This window comes from Drosophila ananassae (assembly GCF_017639315.1).
Source record: "Drosophila ananassae strain 14024-0371.13 chromosome 4 unlocalized genomic scaffold, ASM1763931v2 tig00000054, whole genome shotgun sequence".
Taxonomy (NCBI): domain Eukaryota; kingdom Metazoa; phylum Arthropoda; class Insecta; order Diptera; family Drosophilidae; genus Drosophila; species Drosophila ananassae.
In genome coordinates this window covers 4,195,348-4,200,934 of record NW_025319037.1, presented here as the reverse complement: position 1 = coordinate 4,200,934, position 5,587 = coordinate 4,195,348, and positions in this window count along the sequence as shown.

The window sequence follows — 5,587 nt, the reverse complement described above, 5'->3', positions numbered from 1 at the left end:
TGGCGACCGTTCGGAGCACGGTATCATGTAAGCAGCTGGTCCGCTGATCCATTTGTTCTGGGGTGTCCGAAAAGCTCTTGAATCGCGGATTTAATCAACAGCCGTTCATTGTGGTATCGATTCTTTAGTCGTTGCCATGCATCCTGGTAACTGGTCTGTCCGCCAATCGACGTTGCGATTAGGTTTTGTGCTTCACCTGTTACATGATTCTCCAAATGACGGAATTTTACAGCATCACTGTAGTCTTGATCGTGGATGTAAAAATTTCGTAGAATCGTAGCCAATGCCGGTAGTCTCCGTCAAACTTTGGAATTTCTACTGGTGGTATTACAAACGGAGGTGCAATCGCGAGTTTTTGTGTTGATGCTGAAGTTGATTGCGATTCTTCGCTCAAAAACAAAAAGTATTCTGCTCGTACAACCTGAAATCTGTCATCGGTGGGTCCATAATTTTTTATGGCTGGTTCCAGGTCGATGAGATCATGGTATCCCGTGACGATTTCCTTCCATAGCTCCTTCATGTGTTGTCTGACGTGTGTGGACACTTCCCGTCCTTCGGTGCGGTTGCACAGAAAGTCTTCCATATCGTCTAATCGTCCTTCATGTCTTCGTTTTAATGATGTTAATCGAAGGTCTTCTCCTTCGTTTCCTCGTGATGATTGTGCCTTTGGCTCAAGATTTTCGCCTCTTTTCCGGGGCCTTTGTGACGGGCCTTTGTGAAATACTCATTCTCAGGACTTAGTGCTAGCTCCTGGAGCTTGGCATCATTTTTTTTTAACTGGGTCCATGAGTGAGTGAGCTGTCAGAGTTTCTCCTCGAAGTATCCTCCCTTGAGTTTACGCTCTGAGGAGTCCTTAGTGAAGTTTCTTATTAGCCTTTGGATGGCTATGTTGCTTTCAATTTGCTCATCAATGAGCATTTGGATTACGGGGTCTGATTCTAATCCCATTGATGCGATGTATCTCTCCTCTCTTTTTTTTTTTTTTTGTTTTCTCGTTGAGTTAAATTGCGTTGAGGTTTGTGTTCAAGTTGTGATCCTCAAGGATCACGTCAGCGTCACCAAATGTTCGTCCGTAGAGCGTTATGCGGCAACTACGTCAAATTCGAGCTCGCGGGAGTAGCGGTAGGTCCCGGAGTCGTAGTCAAAATCGTAAATAGTCCTGACTAAATTTACGTGGATTCTGCAAGGGACTGCTCGGGTTGGCCAGACGCTTGCTGTGATCAGGCAGGAGTTGATGTGCTTGAAGTCCTGGGGTGGTTTTCCTCAAGTACCGGTGGTATGGTGGTTCGGCTGATTCCTTATCGGCCGGTCCTATTGGCGGTCCGTTTCACGGGAGCAACACTCGAAGTAGGTTAGGTAACGCGGGGTCTACTGGTGGTCCGATTCACGGGAGCAGCACTCAAAATAGACTGGTCTGCCGCGGGATCTCCTCGTGTTCCGTTTCACGGGAGCAACACTCGAAGTGGTTAGGTAATGCGGGGTCTACTTGTGGTCCGTTTCACGGGAGCAACACTTGAAGTAGACTGGTATGCCGCGGATTCTACTTGTGGTCCGTTTACACAGGAGCCACTCGATGTAGATTCGATGATGAAAGTTCTACTGGTGGTCCGTTTACACAGAGAGTCCTACTTGTGAACCGTTTTACACAGGATCACTTGAAGTAGGTTGATTTTAAGTGCCGTGGTTCAGACACTGAGTAACGAGACGATTGACTCTGTTTTCGGAACTGTCTTTATTTCAGAAGAATAACTCTTATATAAGATGCTAAATTATACATCATTAAATCTAAGAAAGGTCAAAGTTCTGGACGTGCTAAACTAAGGTTAATGCCAGGGTCACCCACCTCTGAGTCTGCTGACTCAGGGGTTGTTTATTCACGTACTGCTTTCCACACGCATTTCGGCTTCGCTGGCTGGTTTCGGCTTGCCTCGGTCAGTCGGTCATTCTTCCCGCTGATCACGCGGATTCTGCTTCCGGAGCCATCGACTAGTGCCGAGTTAGTAGGTTGGGTATTGGCTTATGCTTAGAGTTACATTATTAATAGGCTAGTAGGTCTGATGCTTGTATATCGTGACCTGCTGATGCATCTTGATTGGGTAGTTGGTCTTGGCACTAGGTGCCAACAGACGCTTTATCAAAAATTTTGCCAACTATGCTCGTCACATAACAAGATTATGTAAAAAAGATGTTAAATTCGAATGGACAACTGATTGCCAGAATGCCTTCGAACATCTCAAATCGGCACTAGTAAATCCGAATTTATTACAATACCCAGATTTCAGCAAAGAATTTTGCATAATAACGGATGCAAGTAAGCAAGCGTTTGGAGCGGTTTTAACTCAAGACAAAAATGGACTCCAACTTCCAGTTGCTTATGCATCAAGATCGTTTACTAAGGGTGAAAGTAATAAAAGTACAACAGAACAAGAATTGACAGCAATTCATTAAGCAATAACTTATTTCAGACCATATGTTTATGGTAGACACTTCACTGTCAAGGCTGACCATAGACCTTTAATTTACCTGTTTTCAATGATTAATCCAAGCTCTAAGCTAACGCGCATGCGACTTGAACTGGAAGAATATAATTTCACTGTGGAATATCTGAAGGGAAAAGACAACTATGTTGCTGATGCGTTATCAAGAATAACCATCAAAGACCTACAAAATATAACCAAAAATATCAATAAAGTCACTACAAAATATCAGAATAGACAGAAAATCCGCGCGGAAAATAAAGAAAAAGAATTGCCTACGCAATCCTTAGATTTAGCTTCTAAGCCCAACGTATATGAAGTCATAAACAATGACGAAGTACGTAAAGTAGTGACATTGCATGTAAAAGATATGTTATGTTTATTTAAACGTGGCAGAAAAACTACCGCAAGATTCGATGTTAGAGATTTATATACCAATGGAATTCTAGACTTAGGTCAATTTTTCCAAAGGCTTGAACTGCAAGCCGGTATAAATAAAATCAGCCAACTCAAAGTGGCACCGTGGGAAAATATCTTTAAATATACTTCAATAGATAATTTCAAATTTATGGGCAATAAAATATTGAAAACATTAAGAGTAGCGCTACTCAACCCGGTGACCATAATAAATAAACAAAAAGATAAAGAAGCTATTCTGTCTAATTTCCATGACGATCCTATACAAGGAAGTCTGTAACGAACTGTTTTTGCTATCGTTTGTTCGCAACAAATGCCGCGACTAGCTAACAGAGTTTGGGGTACGTTCCACCGAAATTATAGATTCGACGCGATTGTCCGAGCCCAGAAATAACATGGTATGCTTCGTTTTAAATACAAATTCCCTTTATTATGCTAAGTTTACAAAAAGGGTGAATTTCACCGGCTGCTTGGCTCAGCCGACCGACCGCTCGTCCTCCCGTCGGGTTGGTGCCAATACACACGCCCTCCCAAAGCTTGCGCCCGGCAGGTCGTGTGGTCTTGGTGCCTGGCGCCGAAACGGCTCACGGTTCCCTTCGTTTGGACTCACGGACTCTGGGTTGCGGGGCCTGTGTTGTTGCTGTTGTCTTCTTCCGTTGTGGATGCCGTGGACCTTCGGTATCTTCGGCTCACCGTGGATGCCCTTTCGCCGTGGCCGGCACCTAATCCGTGTTAACAGACCGATCGGCTCACCTCCCAGGCATACGCCGGGCAGGATATGCTTTTCTGTGCTTAGCGGCCGGATCAGGGCACGAAGGGCCTACCTACCCCGCAGGACACACCCCTTGTCGCGTTCGTCAGTCGCCTCCAAACCCCTGCGTGCATACGCCCCGCAGGATTTATGGCAGGCCAGAGGTTTTGGCGTCGCGTCTTCTCTAACTCTAGGTGATACGCTGTGCATACGCCACAGCGCCTGGATCAGGATTCTAATGATTCTCCCGGGGTGTCCCTGCTGGGTTTCACTGTTGGGCTTAAGTTCCCGAGGAGGCTATCCCTTGCTTCACAGGATCACACCTGGACTTATTGATCAGGAACCGACAAGGCGTACGCCAGGCCAATCCTGGGAAAAATTCGACTCGTGATATCACAGACTACATATCTAAACATAGTACGACCCCTTTAACAATAACAGACACATCTATAAATGTTTTCGACAGAGTGATACTGAACACTTTTGTTCCGCTACCAAAATCAGAAAATGGTAACAAGTATGCAGTCACTTTAATATGTGACCATATTTAGTTGCCATACCTGTACCAAACAAGAACGCTAATATTTTCGCTAAAGCAATATTTGAATCTTTTATTCTGAAGTACGGTCCAATGAACACGTCCATTACGGACATGGGAACAGAATACAAGAATTCAATTATAGACAATTTGTGCAAGTATTTAAAAATTAAAAATATTACGTCTACAGCACACCACCACCAGACAGTTGGAACAATAGTGAGAAGTCATAGAACTTTCAAAGAATACATACGATCTTATATAACGGTTGATAAAACTGATTGGGACGTATGGCTTCAATATTTTGTCTTTTGTTTCAACACGACCCCCTCTATAGCACATAATTATTGTCCATATGAGCTAGTGTTTGGTAAAACAAGTAATTTACCAATACAATTTAATAGCATAGATAGCATAGAAACAATATATAATATAGATGATTATGCTAACGAAAGTAAATACAGATTAGAAGTAGCATATAAAAGAGCTAGAATAATGATAGAAGAGCATAAGAATAAAAATAAGGTACTATATGATCAGAAAGTAAATAATATAGATATACCAGTAGGAGATAAAGTTTTATTAAGAAATGAAACAAGTCATAAGTTAGATTATAAATATACGGGTCCGTATAAAGTAACGGAAATAGGAGATAGAAATAATATTATAATAATTAACGACAAAAACAAACAAAAGATAGTCCATAAGGATAGACTAAAACATTTTATTTCATACCCATATTTAGTATGGCCATACATAGATAATAACATCTATATATAAATATCTTTAATACATAAATATTTTTAATTAATTTCATTTTTTTTGTCGTTATTAAGTACAATCTCAAAAAAAATAAATACGAAAACATAATTTTTTTAAATATATAGATAATAAGAATTTAAATAACTCCATGAAATTGTGTTATTTTTCAAAAGGAGGGAGATGTGGTGTATGCACACATGAGTTCTTATTACACAACAGTTGAGCGGCAACACTTTGTTAGCCGAAGTCACCACACTTCGTTGTTATACCAATAACAATGTACTCAGCGACAGCGTGCCAAGTGCCCAAACACATTTCTAGTGCATATGTAATATAATATGCAATTGCATTCACCATTTAGAGCCATGGTGAACCATGGTTCCCACGCTGATCACTTATATACATATGTGCATGCATAACTCTCTGCCCGTTTCTACATACTGTAACTTTACTTATATATAAAACACATAAAACGGCTGCTCTGCCGCTGCGCCGACAGCTAGCAAGCCTTAAAGACAATAATTCATTTGAATAAAGACACTGAACTAGATAAGACACATCCTTTTCAATTCTATAGTTGTTACTATTGGGTTTAGTGCTTGGTACTAGCACTAACCATACAACATATAGACTTCTCATTTC